A 16,369-nucleotide genomic window follows, 5' to 3' on the forward strand; every position below is an offset into this window, starting at 1 on the left:
CTATAAGATGAACATCAACAAAAGGAAAAAGAGGGTAATGGAATGTAGTCGAATTAAGTCGGGTGATGCTGAGAGAATTAGATTAGGAAGTGAGACACTTAAATTAGTAAAGAAGTTTTGCTATTTGGGGAGCAAAATAACTGATGATGGTCGAAGTAGAGAGGATATCAAATGTAGACTGGCAATGGCAAGGAAAGCGTTTCTGAAGAAGAAAAATTTGTTAATATCGAGTATAGATTCAAATGCCAGGAAGTCGTTTCTGAAAGTATTTGTATGGAGTGTAGCCATGTATGGAAGTGAAACGTGGTCGATAAATAGTTTAGACAAGAAGAGAATGGAAGCTTTCGAAATGTGGTGCTACAGAAGAATGCTGAAGATTAGATTGGTAGATCACATAACTAATGAGGAGGTATTGAATAGAATTGGGAAGAAGAGAAGGTTGTGGCACAACTTGACTAGAAGAAAGGATCGGTTGGTAGGACATGTTCTGAGACATCGAGGGATCACCAGTTTACTATTGGAGGGCAGCGTGGAGGGTAAAAATCGTAGAGGGAGACCAAGAGATGAATACACTAAGCAGATTCAGAAGGATGTAGGCTGCAGTAGGTACTAGGAGATGAAGAAGCTTGCACAGGATAGAGTAGCATGGAGAGCTGCATCAAACCAGTCTCAGGGCTGAAGACCACAAGAAGAACAACATGTTTTGAAATTAATTATCTAGTCAAGAACCCATCGAATTTATTAAGACAGTAATTTTATAAGTCGGCTTTTATGGGGAACAGACGACACAGTCTTATTGTTTGACCATTTTTGCATGTTAGTTGCACGATGACGCACGACAATAAAGTCCACATTCTTAGAACATATATTGATAAAAAGGATTTACTGCAATATTTTGGTGTACTTGAAAAGACATTTTCATTTTAAGGTACTTTCTGGGAGGCCACAGATGATAGTCTGTTTGTTTGACAGCCATGCGATTATACTGCGACGCTACTAAGAATGACACGATCTTCATTATTGCTTTTGCGCTGTATCTGTTTTATTTCTGCACAGTTTTTCCACGTTCTTCTGAAAAGGAAAACATGGTTTGGTAATGACTTTCGTAGCACATCTGCAATTTTCTTAACACAACAATACGTTACAGTATAGTACTTTCAAGGTCACGGCAATGAACGTAATAACTACGAGATTTATGTTGATAGAACTTTACTTTTATATATGACAAAGGTAAGTACATTGATTTTTAGAGAACTTTGCTTATGAAAGATGATAATTATGACCCTGGGAACATTTTTTTACCGTTAAGCAATGACAGAAATTTTCTTACAGCAAGAACTATAGTTTAGCGCTATATGACACTCATTTGAGTGATTACTTTCTGTAATTGGAACATTTTTAGAAATATTTTTGAATTATACTGATACAGAGAGGGTTTTCGGCGATGCATTTCATTCCGAAGTCTTAAGCTGTAACATCTGAGGTATAATTACATTATCGGGGGTATGCCTACTTTGTGTACCATGCGTGTGGGAAGTGCAAGGAGCCCTAGCTAAAATGGTATTTGCTTATACAGTTTTATACATTGCTACCATATTTCTCTAACACAGAATTATACAACTATCCGGTCATCTAACTGAGTGGAATAAACTCCCTCAAGGGGGTACGTCTACATTTTGTACCATGCATGTGGCGAGCGCAAGAAGCCCTAGCGAATACAGTACTTCCTTGTACAATTACACAGCTATCTGGTCATTTAACTGAGAGAGATAAGCACCCTCATGTGGGTATGCCTACTTTGTGTACCATGTGTGTGGCACGTGCAAGGAGCTCTACTAATATGATATTTTCTTATACAATTTTACACATCGGTACCATATTTCTCTAACACAGAATACACAGCTATTTGGTCATTTAACAGAGAAGAATAAACTCCCTCATGGGAGTACGCCTACTTTGTGTACTACGTGTATGGGAAGTGCAAGGAGGCCTAGCTAATATGGTATTTGCTTATACAGTTTTATACACAGTACCATATTTCTCTAAGACAGAATTACACAGATATCTGGTCATTTAACAGAGAGGAATGAACATTTCTTTTTTACTGCCTCAGTGACATATGTCTAGGTAATTACACAGTTGAATCACATCGCATTTAGGTCATTGTACTTTGTCTGGGTTTTGTGAATTGTTGACGTATATTTTCGGAATCATTGTGGTACTGTAAGAGCTTTGAATGGTGTATATTGTATGGGATCATGATTTTTGAAGTACGTTTGGCGTAGATGACGCCATTGAAACGAGCAGAGAGAATATTTTTTAGAGGTTTTGAGATTATTGAAGAAAGCTATGACGATTTTGAAGTTTGATTGATCTGATATGATGACGTTATTATGACGATGATGTGTATTATGATGTTGAGATATACTCATGATCAATAATGTGATGCTATATGAGGAATGTGATTATGCTATGTGTGTATTATGATGAAGTATTGAAACAATATCGACATATGTTTATATGAATAATGAGTAGGAGTTAGGGACTCTGGTTGTGGAAAACAATGTTGGAAACCAAGAATTGTACTTTAAGAGTTTAATTGTGATAAGCCAGTTTTACCACTGATTTATGTTTCTTGTTTGCTGCAAATTGCTTGATATTAGTTGTAATGTTGCATTTTCTTTGCTAATTTAGATATACCGCTGCTTGCTTTGGCAATTTTTGTCGTTGTTGTTGGTGTTAATTGTTTTGTGCTGCTGCATTGCGTCGTTCTCTAGTTTATGTATCTGAGATCAGTAGATTTGAGTTAGTTTAAGAGGGGATATGCTATATCAGAAAATGAGTTATGATGAGTTGGTATGAAATCCACTGAGAAGCTATAAGAAAAAGGTTTGGCCAAAGAGTATTGTACAGTAAGGAACAATTACTTTGAAAAAGGAAACGAACAGATAAGTAGGGTATAGTCACATCCAGATTAGGTAGGATTTTCTTGGAAATAAATGATAAGGTAAGAAATATATGAAAGTATAGATAAAGAAAGCATGCTTAGATAGGATTTTTTTAAAACAAGTGTTTAACTAAGGGAGACCTTCGAGAATTAAATGACGTAGCTTTGGCTGAAAGTTATAGAGGGATCAGCATGAAGGATATTACTGAAAGGAGAAAAATAAAACAAAGGTGTATAATTTTCACTGCAAGTACTGCAGTACCAAGGTTACATTGAAAAAAGACCCTGTTCTTTCCTTTTGTGTTATTCCACTACATGTTTATGTGTACCCTTGTGTGTGTCTGTTTTTAGTGTTTCTGTGTGTTTACCTGATAAGATAAATTTGGTAGAATTTTTTCCTTCTAATACTAAGCTGCATTCACTGTGATGAGGAATAGTGTTACCCTCAAATCTGGTCTCTTTTTGTAGCATATTATTTACTTTGGGAAGATGTTTAAACATTATTTCTTATGTTATATTTTCTTTTAATGGCCATGTGTCAAGATAATGTTTCTAAGAATATTCTCATTTTCTATTTATTTACTTATGTCATAATTCATGTAATACTCATGTATATGCTTATTTCTATTCTCTTTGTATAGCGTGTATTACTACAAATGTTGTCTTTATTACCATGTCCTCTACTTTAATTTGTTTTCTTTACGTTTGTAATTGTATTCTTATGCTGTAAAATTGTAACTGCATAAACAGCATTTCTCCAAGTTCAGTAAATAGTAGAGATTCATTTTACTGACTACATTTATCAGCTGCTCATAATGTATGTATACAATCTCGGGGGTTATATGTGTGGTGTCACCGCCAGACACCACACTTGCTAGGTGGTAGCTTAAATCGGCCGCGGTCCATTTAGTACATGTCGGACCCGCGTGTCGCCACTGTGTGATCGCAGACCGAGCGCCACCACAAGGCAGGTCTCGAGATACGATATAGCACTCGCCCCAGTTGTACGACAACTTTGCTAGCGACTACACTGACGAAGCCTTTCTCTCATTTGCCGAGAGACAGTTAGAATAGCCTTCAGCTAAGTCCATGGCTACGACCTAGCAAGGCGCCATTAGCCTTACAGAGGTTGATAGTTATCGTATGAAACGTCTCATCAAGAATGCTGTATTCAACAAGGATAGAATAAAAGTTAAGTATTCGAGGAGCTGCATACTTTTCTTATTAACATTCACTACTTATCCTGTTCCAGAATTCACGCCCGTCTGCGTTAGCTAGCGTGCATTTAGGCCGCCTCTATCTACAGGGTGTGGGCACATTTGCCAACACATCAATATGACTGTGTTAGGGCTTGCACATGTGTTGATAATTCAGCAAGGGACTGGTTAACAGCATTGCTGGTTCCAAGGATATTGCAAATATCCTCAAGACTCTTCAGTTGTGATTGTGCACCTGCACAGTCTCAACAGGGGGCTTCTGGCCATCTCTGCAAGTACTACAGTGGGTCTGCACCTTTGGTGGCCCATTACTACTGTAAACTCTATAACATGGTATACTGTGGGTCTGCTCTGTGGTGACCTACCAGTTCTACCAATATTCTTCAAGACTTCGACAGACTCTGCTGTGGGTCTGCTCTGTTGTGGACCATTACCAATCTTCATGTATTCATGTTAAGAGGAAACACTGTGTTTCCATTGGGAGGGCAACATTACTTCAAGACTGCATGGAGGCCAACTACTTACATGTTCTTGTTCTTTTACTGCTCAGACTTTGTGCATAAAACTGTCATCGACTACCCTCCTGATGAATAGGGACTGTGAGGATTATTTTTGCTTTATTGACCAACACCACATTACTAATTCTGTGCACCCAATCTACTTGATATTGTTAATATTATAATTTTTTAACAAATTAGTATTGCTCACTGCCCAAAACACTTTGCAAAATTTTTTTAGAGCAGCAGAGGTGCTATGTAAGTAGCCTGTTTATATGTTTGTATGTTGACAACATTTTAGACTGCATTAATTTCACTGACGGTGCTATGCGCCCTCTGTAAGAGACTCTGTGGCTGGTCGGACTCGCAGTTAGAAGTTAACAGTTACCAGTGTTGGAGATTAGAAACAGAGCTAGCGGATGGTCAGGACGTGTGTCCGTCATGGAGGTTAAATATTGGTCAGACATGGATTATAAAATGTCGATAATGGAATTATTGCCGATTATATAATTTTTGGAACTGGATGTCACGAACGATTGTATAGTTTTTTAAACTGGATGTCACTTGATTAAGGTAAAATCCGCTAAATACATTGTTTGCTCTGCAACAAAATCTTTCCTTTGCTAACTACATGCCTATTAGTAGTTAGAGCCTTCAGTAGTTGGAATATTCTTATTTAGTTGGCTGTATACTTGCTGTATCTGCTGTAGTTCGTGTCATGAAGATTTTCTGTGAGGTAAGTGACTTATGAAACATATGGTTTATTGTTAGGATTTCTTATCATTCAGGGCCATCCTTTTGTGTTAATTAATAGTCAGATTGCGTTGTCCTTGAGTACTGTTTGTCATTAATGAATAGAATAAGTTTAAGCTGTACTTGTCAGGGAACGTTCTGTAGGTCAGTGTTGAATCAATATAGACAAGCAAAGTGACAATACATTCACTTGCATTCAGTTTCTCTCAGCAGTTTTAGAACTAAATGAAGAAGTTCCACATTTAATGTTTTTACAAGATATTGCAGATGGTAAAACCCATCTTTTCATGTAGCTATAACCTTTTCTTAAAGATTTCAAAACGACAATTTTATATCTGTTTTATTAGTTGTAGTTAACTGTTTTTCACTTAGTGATAAGAATGATTTTATGTGTGACCACTATTAAACAGACTTGTGGTCATGGTGTATTCGATATGAGACGTAAGATGCGCCATGGAATGTCAAGTGGAAATTATTTCACTTTTGACTGAGATTAGCATTTCCTAGGGTTGGTGTGGCAAATTTGCCGAGTTCTGACCGGGTTAAATGATATCCTTCCGACATCATTAATTCAGTGTAGGCGCCAGTAGGGTATTCCTCATTGTATTAGAAACACACACACCATGGTGTCCTAAGGAAAGATTACAATTGCGCCGGCATGCCACACATCACACTTGCATCGCTTTGTAAAAGTCGAGCAGAGCCTTGTTTTTTTCGGAAACGAGAATCCATATGGTCAATTGATCACTAACTGCGAGAGACAGGTACATAAAACACTTTGTCAGCAAAATTATGTATCCTATTTGGGAAAAAGAAACACTTGCCTCTGTATAATTGTAAGTTTGAGAAGACAATGTACAGAAATACGTCCACATCGGACAAACAAGACAGAGAAAACATTAAATAGTGACTTTAGTGAAACTGTAAAGACTTCATGAGAGGAGCAACAGTGATGCGTCAGTGTCAGGTTCAATAGACGTCGCGACAGTGGGCTCAAAAACCCGTCGAGTGATGCATTCCGAAATGCCGTGCGGTGAAGTGAGTCAGAACTTGCGGGGAACCCTGTTACACATCAACGTAAAAGCGTGCCGTAATGACTGATACAACGGCATATCTAAACATTTAAGACGTTCTGTGTTAAATAATATTTTCTGCACAGTGGACAATCTCTACATTGCCACAGTCAGAATTATTAAAAATAATGAACTATGCGGAACATTATAGACTGTGATATAAGTTCATTTTGTAAGTAAAGAACAGCTAAGATTACCTCTCACAGACTGCATAAACTGACGCCAGGTACAAAGGCGGCTACAGACAACATACGAAACAATACAAGAACACGAGAGATATTTTAAGTGTAATCGTGTGCTAACCAAAAACCCTTTTCAGCGGACGTTTTACAATGACTTTTTGCTAATGCCGCTTGAACTTTTTGACGTTCTGATAACCTGGTCGAGTGCCATCCTGATCCCTAGCACCAGGGTGGGATCCTCCGTAGTCAACCGGTGGAGACAAAAAAAATGGTTCAAATGGCTCTGAGCACTATGGGACTTAACTACTGAGGTCATCAGTCCCCTAGAACTTAGAACTACTTAAACCTAACTAACCTAAGGACATCACACACATCCATGCCCGAGGCAGGATTCGAACCTGCGACCGTAGCGGTCATGCGGTTCCAAACTGACGCGCTTAGAACCGCACGGCCACACGGCCAGCCCGGTGGAGACAATCCCACATCAACGACAACGTCGTCAGCTGCCAACGGCGGGCCGCTGTCCAGACGACTGCGGCTCAATTCTCGATGGGGACCGCCGGCTTCGCTCATCATGTCGAAACACGCCGACCTACAAGCACACGCCAACATCGATGATCCTGGGAGGGTCACCTTCCATGTTTACACCGAAACATTTAATACCAAAAAGTGAACTTACAACCAAACTGACTATGATTTATGTTAAAAAGCACATATTTCAAACAAATTTCAATAAAATAGTGCCATAGAGCACAATTTTCAGTGATGTTTTCTAATGTTTGATTCCAAGTGGTAAATTGTAAACTTGTGATGAGAGACGAGAAAGTCAAATTGAGTTTTGTAACAAGTTTTAGTTAGTACCAACGAATACTTTGTTCAGGAATTACAAGAGGAGGAGGTATACTCGGAAAAGACCGGGTGATATGGTTAGATTACGTCATGGTCAGACAGAGATTCCGAAATCAGATACTGGATTGTAAGGCGTACCCCGGAGCAGATGTAGACTCAGATCACAATAGAGTAGTGATGAAGAGTATACTGAAGTTAAAGACATTAGTCAGGAAGAATCAATACGCAAAGAAGTGGGATACGAAAGCACTAAGGAATGACGACATACGGTGGAAGATCTCTAAGGCTGTAAATACAGCAATAGGGATTAGCTCAGTACGCAGTGCAGTTAAAGAGTAATGGACATCTTTAAAACAGGCCATCAAAGAAGTTGGGAAGGAAAGCAAAGGATGAAAGAAGGTAACTGCGAAGAATCCATGGGTAACAGAGGAAATACTTCAATTGATCGATGAAAGGAGGAAGCACAAAAATGCTTAAGGAAACTCAGGAATAGAGAAATACAAGTCTCTGAGGAATGAAATGAATAGGACGTGCAGAGAAGCTAAAACGAAATGACTGCAGGAAAAATATGAAGACATCGAAAAAGAAATGAATGTCGGAGGGACAGACTCTGCGTACAGCAAAGTCAAAAAAGCCTTCGGTGACGTTGAAGGCAAAAGTGATAACATGAAGAGTGCAACGGAAATTCCACTGTTAAATGCAGAGAAGAGAGTGGATAGGTGAAAGCATACACTGAAAACTTCTACGAGGGGAAAGATTTGTCCGGTGGGATAGAAGAAGCAACAGGATTCGATTTAGATGAGATAGGGGGGGGGGGGGGGGGGGGCAGTATTACAAGCAGAATTTAAAAGAGCTTTGGAGGACTTAAGGTCTAATAAGGCAGAAGGGGTGGATAACATTCCATCAGAATTTCTAAAATCATTAGGGGAAGTGGCAACAAAAGAACTATTCACCTTGGTGTGTAGTATGTATGAGTCTGGCGACATACCATCTGACTTTCGGATAAGCATCGTCCACACAATTCCGAAGACGGCAAGAGCTGACAAGTGCGAGAATTACCGTACAATCAGCTTAAAAGATCATGCATCCAAGTTGCTTACAAGAATAATATACAGAACAATGGAAAAGAAAACTGAGGATGCGCATATGACTATCAGTTTGGATTTAAGAAAGGTAAAGGCACGAGAGAGGCAATTCTGACGTTGCGGTTAATAATGGAGTAATGGAAGCAAGACTAAAGAAAAATCAAGACAACTTCATAGGATTTGTCGACCTGGAAAAACCGTTCGACAATGTAAAATGGTGCAAGATGTTCGAAATTCTGAAAAAGAGTAGGGGTAAGCTATAGGGAGAGACGGGTAGTATAAATATGTACCACAGCCAAAGGGGAAGAGTAAGAGCGGACGATCAAGAACGAAGTGCTCGTTTACAAAGGGTGTAAGACAAGGGTGTATCCTTGTTCACTCTGAGGAAGCAACGATGGAAATAAAAGAAAGGTTCAGGAGTGCAATTAAAATTCAAGGTGAAAGGATATCAGTGATATGATTCACTGATGACATTGCTACCTTGAATGAAAGTGCATGATCTGCTAAACGGAATGAACAGTCTAATGAGCACAGATTATGGACTGAGAGTAAATCGAAGAAAGACGAGGGTAATGAGTACTAGTAGTAGTAGAAATGAGAACAACGAGAAACTTAACATCAGGATTGACGGTCACAAAGTAGATGACGTTAAGGAATTCTGCTACCTAGGCAGTAAACGGACAGAGTAAAGAGGACGTTAAAAGCAGACTAGCAATGGCAAAAAGGACAATCCTGGCCAAGAGATGTCTTCTCGTATCAAACATAGCCTGAATTGGAGGAAGAAATTTCTGAGAATGTACATCTAGAGTACAGCATTGTATGGTAGTGAAACATGGACTGTGGGAAAACCGGAACAGAGGAGAATCGAAGCATTTGACATGTTGTTCTACAGACGAATGTTGAAAATTAGGTTGACTGATAAGGCCATCAATGTGGAGGTTCTGCGCACAATCAGAGAGGAAAGGAATATGTGGAAAACACTGATAAGGAGATGGCACAGGATGATGGGACATCTGTGAAGACATGGGGGAATGACGTCCACGATACTAAGGGAGCTGTAGAGGGCAACAACTGTAGAGGAAGACAGAGATTGGAATACATCCAGCAAATAATTGAGGACATAGGTTGCAAGTGCTACTCTGAGAAGAAGAGGTTAGCACACGAGAGGAATTCGTGGCGGGTCCCATCATCAAACCAGACAGAAGGGTGATGAAAAAAAAAAAAAACTTCAATGTGATTTTGGATATGATCCTGCCTGGAACAAACAGTCATTCTGGTGGTCATATAAGGATATTCCGAAGGCTTCCGTCCGGCTTTTCAGCGGAGTTTCCCTTGGGCCTCGCCAAATTGGGAAAAGAAGTAATGATACCTGGGAATATCATCTTATAATTTGGAATATCCAGAGGGAAATAGTACTAGAGAGAAACGGGTACTATAGTTACAAGTATGTTTACTCAGTAGTAGCAAATGGCCTTCAGCCCTGAGTAAACAATCAAGTGACGAATGGATGTATCTGCCCACTGTTGTGTCCAACATAATTTTCAAGCAGGTTACCTTACTTAACAGCTTCAAGCATTCCAGGGGACGTTGTGGTGTCACCAGGACGCCTATCTAATGTATGAAGTGATTTATTCAACTGATACGAATGTAATGCAAAACGCCGGCCGGTGTGGCCAAGCGGCTCTAGGCGCTACAGTTTGGAGCCGCGCGACCGCTACGGTCACAGGTTCGAATCCTGCATTGGGCATGGATGTGTGTGCTGTCCTTAGGTTAGTTAGGTTTAAGTAGTTCTAAGTTCTAGGGGACTGATGGCCTCAGATGTTGAGTCCCATAGCGCTCAGAGCCATTTGAACCATTTGTAATACAAAACAAGAAAGAATTGCTTGTAATATTATGAGTTATTTTGTCGAGTCTGATAATATCTTGTGACAAATATTGTAAATAAGTTCCATTGAACGCAAGTATAAAGAATATGACAGTTCAATACATTCAATGAAAGCATGGAACTTCAGGTGTACTATGTATATACACAAGAGCTATGTTGTTCGCCGCAGTTTGCTCTCTTTTTATCGCCTGTTTGGTCTCTCTCTCTTGCGGATCGGTGTACGAATAACTGTTTGTATGAGCCTTAAGGTTACAATATATTGTTAATTGAATCCATCTTACGTTCCCTTTTACAAATATCACTACCTCAAAACAATGGCTCTGAGCACTATGGGACTTAACTTCTGAGGTCATCAGTCCCCCAGAACTTAGAACTACTTAAACCTAACTAACCTCCGGACATCACACACATCCATGCCCGAGGCAGGATTCGAACCTGCGACCGTAGCGGTCGCTCGGCTCCAGACTGTAGCGCCTAGAACCGCACGGCCACTTCACCCGGCTATCACTACCTCCACGAGAAATTTATTTAAAGATAATAATGACACTGCTGTAGATTCCCCATTAGGTTTCGACTGTTTCGGTGGTGCGGAGTCCTCCATTACGTGTACTAAAGAATTTTTCAGTGTTTGCGAGCTTCATTCGAAAAGGAAAATAATTCTAAGTGCCTTTATGAATTTTTACAGTCAGTTTTCGATATTAAAATAACTAAATATTATTGATTAAGATATTTATTAAGAGACTTAAGATTTCCATTCCTAGGTGAGGCTTCACCTCCAGTTTAAAATACTTTCAGTTAATTCAAAGGATTAAAATTTAACTCAAGTCTTAAAGAGATAAAGTTAAGGAAATTCTTTGAAATTCTTTCAATAACACACATGTGTTTATACCGTTATTTTTTTCTGTGTAACATTAGATTAATTTGCTAGGAAAAGAAATCATTTCATGCTGTATCCTATCGCTGGGGTAGTTGCAGGTTACGTTACGTTGACATTCATTGAAAGAGAGCGTACCATTTTCATTAACAATAAATAAATTTTTGCCTGCTTATTGAGATTAAGTCCCGCTATGTACTTTTAAACCCATTTACTCGCGCTCAAAATATACGTGGAGTTCCAAAAATAATATTCAGAATTTAAACTGGTACGTTACATTATCGTCGCTGTGGGCTGCGACTGATGCCTGCGCGCGTATTTCAAACTTCACTACTGGCCATTAAAATTGCTACACCATGAAGATGACGTGCTACGGACGCGACATTTAACCGACAGGAAGAAGATGCTGTGATATGCAAATGATTTGCTTTTCAGAGCATTCACACAAGGCTGGCGCCGGTGGTGACACCAACAACGTGCTGACATGAGGAAAGTTTCAAACCTATTTCTCGTACACAAACAGCATTTGATCGGCGTTGCCTGGTGAAACGTTGTTGTGATTCCTCGTGTAAGGAGAAGAAATACGTTCCATCACGTTTCCGACTTTGATAAAGGTCGGATTGTAGCCTATCACGATTGCGGTTTATCGTATCGCGACATTGCTGCTCGCGGTGGTCGAGATCCCATGACTGTTAGCAGAATACGGAATCGGTGGGTTCAGGAGGGTAATACGGAACGCTGTGCTAGATCCCAACGGCCTCGTATCACTAGCAGTCGAGATGACAGGCATCTTATCCGCATGGCTGTAATGGATCGTGCAGCCGTGTCTCGATCCCTGAGTCAACAGATGGGGACATTTGCAAGACAACAACCAGCTGCACGAACAGTTCGACGACCTTTGCAACAGCATAGACTATCACCTCGGAGACTGTGTCTGCGGTTACCCTCGACGCTGCATGACAGACAGGAGCGCCTGCAGTGGTGTACTTAACGACGAACCTGGGTGCACGAATGGCAAAACGTCATTTTTTCGGATGAATCCATGTTCCGTTTACATCAGCATGATGGTCGCATCCGTGTTTGGCCACATCGCGGTGAACGCACATTGGAAGCGTGTATTCGTCATCGCCATACTGGCGTATCACCCGGAGTGATGTTATGGGGTGCCATTGGTTACACGGCTCGGTCACCTCTTGTTCGCATTGACGGCACTTTAAACAGTGGACGTTACATTTTAGACGTGTTACGACCCGTGGCTCTACCCTTCTTTCGACCCCTGCGAAACCCTACATTTCAGCAGGATAATGCACGACCGCATGTTGTGGGCCCTGTACGGGCCTTTCTGGATACAGGAAATTTTCGATTGCTGCCCTGTCCAGCACATTCTCCAGATCTCTCACCAACTGAAAATGGTGGCCGAGCAACTGGCTCGTCACGATACACCAGTCACTACTCTTGATAAACTATGGTATCGTGTTGAAGCCGCATGGGCAACTGTACCTGTACACGCCATCCAAGCTCTGTTTGACTCAATGCCCAGGCATATCGAGGCCGTTATTACGGCCAGAGGTATCGTGTTGAAGCCGCATGGGCAACTGTACCTGTACACGCCATCCAAGCTCTGTTTGACTCAATGCCCAGGCGTATCGAGGCCGTTATTACGGCCAGAGGTGGTTGTTGTGAAATTGAGTGAAAATGTAATCACATGTCAGTTCTAGTATAATATATTTGTCGAATGAATACCCGTTCATCATCTACATTTTTTCTTGGTGTAGCAATTTCAATGGCCATATAGCAATCGGCACTGACTTATACAAAATAACAAAATTAATTCTACACCACAACAGTTACGCAGGCAGGAGGTAATGGTACATGTCTCTGAAGTGGGATACGTAAATCTGGTGGAATGTCAACCACGGAAAACTGCATCACATTTCCTCTCTGGATATCAGTACGTAGCGCAACATTCCAACAAGGACCTCTTACCGCCTCTCCGTGTGGGAGAAGAAACCGCGTTTAGCATGGGCGTTGTACAGTGGTAGCCGATTCTTATGTCCCGTTGACAACATAAATCACTGTCCATACACATAATAGTGAAATTTTTTCACTGCGAAAGTGATAGCTAAGGCTTCTATTTCGATCTAACTATAATCTCGCTGTATCTACATTAGTGTCTTGGAAATAAACGCGATCGGCCGTCCAATTCTTTCGACTCTGTGTTAAAGAATGACCCTCAAGCTGTAGTCCGATGGATCTGCCGGCAGAATCAGGGGTTTGGAACGGAGGCACATTGGGCAGACTAGTGCTTCTTCGAGGTCTTGACACTCCTCGTCGCAAACAGAGGACCATTTCCACTTAACATTCTTGCAAAGGAACTGATATAGTGACGAGGTAAAAGCGAACACATGAGGAACGAATTTTCTGCTTCAGTTGAATTCACACGGATTTGGGTTGTTTGGCATTTCTGGGAAATGATAGCTATTATATGTTGTCGAACATGCCCCACATATAGTACGTGTGGCATGAGGAAAACGAATTTTTCCTTGTTGCACTTGAAATTATCTATTTTGGAGCACACTAAACGAGGAATTCTAATTGACTGAAACGTCTCATAATTAGAGATTGGGAGGAGCGATCTATATTTACTTCGAACAAGCTTTTAATAGCCAAGGTCGCATTCACAGCTATTTATTCCTGATAACCGGTTTCAACAGTTAAAACGTATAACTCGCTGTTATACGTCATGTTCCATTATGATTATATCACGCTTGCCGTACTGACACTTTAGTGGACAGTATGCAGCAGGTTTGTTAAAAATACTGACACGTTTGTCACAAATAAAAAATATGTAAAAACTCCTTTTGTAACTAGGTATGTCCACGCACATAACATTCGACTAATGCTCATCAGATGCTCAACTGCATAACAGTGTACATTTGTGCACATGTTTGCGTTTACACGGCGCGTTAAATGCATCATGGTTGCTCAATCTTTGGAGCTGAGCTGCATACTTCAAAGAATGTGTATATTTAACTAAATTTGAATTGTGACCGTTTCTACATAGGCTAGACAGCTAGATTATTTGAGATTAGATTCAAAGAACACACGGCAGACAGTACTGAAAAAGAAATACCACACATCAGCAATTGTCACCCACCTGCACGAAACATAACACCATGCTAACAAGTATCAACATCCTATTTTTCCAACCCAAAGGCAAAGAACTAGACATCCTTCAAACACTCCAAATATGCAAAAGCCAAAGAAAACAACCCGAGAGCAACCTAAATGACAAAATTTACATCAGTATCATCCCTGTTTAGAACAACAATCAACCTTATTAAAAGTGCACAGACACACATACACACACACACACACACACACACACACACACACGCACACACACACACATACGACCTCCATCCTCTCTCTCTTGTTTACCATAAATAATTAGTTATCCGCCAAATTAAGAATGGAATGGCCTTAGTCACAAATATACCAACACACCAACAGTTTGTACCTCATGTCACCATGATATTATATATATGCTGAGGTTTCAACAGTATATCTATCTTTATATCTTTAGTTCTGTATCGATGTATTACATCCTCATTCAGTTAGTAATAACATGCCACAGATGTAAGTTTAATAAACCCATAGATATTACGTAAACAAAACTTTGGTTTCCTTCTCCCACGCGTTATGTATCTCTGAAATCCATCCTAAACTGTTATTTATATATTGTTTTGCCACAGTTGACAACAAAGTTATTTCACTTAATATTTTCACCTTGTTACCTGATTACATAAATGTACTTATGTCGTTGTTGTTATTGTTGTTGTGGTCTTCAGTCCTGAGACTGGTTTGATGCAGCTCTCCATGCTACTCTATCCTGTGCAAGCTTCTTCATCTCCCAGTACCTACTGCAGCCTACATCCTGCTGAATCTCCTTAGTGTATTCATCTCTTGGTCTCCCTCTACGACTTTTACCTTCCACGTTGCCCTCCAATACTAAATTGGTGATCCCTCGATGTCTCAGAACATGTCCTACCAATCGATCCCTTCTTCTAGTCAAGTTGTGCCACAAGCTCCTCTTCTCCCCAATTCTGTTCAATACCTCCTCATTAGTTATGTGATCTACCCATCTAATCTTCGGCAATCTTCTGTAGCACCACATTTCGAAAGCTTCTATTCTCTTCTTGTCCAAGCTATTTATCGTCCACGTTTCATTTCCATACATGGCTACACTTACGTACTTCTTCGAAAATGAGATATTTACCCCAACATATATATTAAACAACTCAACCGAAGATCTCCACAATGCTAATGGTTTTGTTTGCTATATGTTCTTTGTATTTTGAAACAGATTTTCTGTTTTTGATATATGTTCTTTTTATTTGGATGTTTGCCGGCCGATGTAGCCGTGCGATTCTAGGCGCTTCAGTCTGGAACCTCGCGGCTGCTACGGTCGCAGGTTCGAATCCTGCCTCGGGCATGGATGTGTCTGATGTCTTTAGGTTAGTTAGGTTTAAGTAGTTCTAAGTTCTAGGGGACTGATGACCTCAGATGTTAAGTCTCGTGGTGCTCAGAGCCATTTGAACCATTTTTTTCTCTGGTAGTTTCTAAACATCATCTTGGATCACGAAGAATGACAGTTTATATGTGATGTAATAAGACAGAGAAAGGAGCTGTGACCACTGGAGGTATTCTGTTCTAGTTGTTTTATTTTCATAGTTACGTTTAGTTTTTGCCACAGAGCCATGTTTCGGAACTATTGTTTCGTTTCTCGGCTAGACATGCCACATGTCACACAAAAGTTTTAACACAACACACACGTCATATTGACACATATAAATACACTTGAAGATGCCGATTTAAATCTTTGAAACGCGTTGTGAATATAAAAAAAAGTGCCTGGTAACAGTAAACTTGTTGTTTCATTCAACGTGTTGCTCACTTTTTGAAATCCCGTTGTACAAATAATGTAACAAGTCCATTCCCAGACTA

The sequence above is a fragment of the Schistocerca serialis genome, chromosome 4 (assembly GCF_023864345.2).
Source record: "Schistocerca serialis cubense isolate TAMUIC-IGC-003099 chromosome 4, iqSchSeri2.2, whole genome shotgun sequence".
In the NCBI taxonomy this organism is placed as follows: domain Eukaryota; kingdom Metazoa; phylum Arthropoda; class Insecta; order Orthoptera; family Acrididae; genus Schistocerca; species Schistocerca serialis.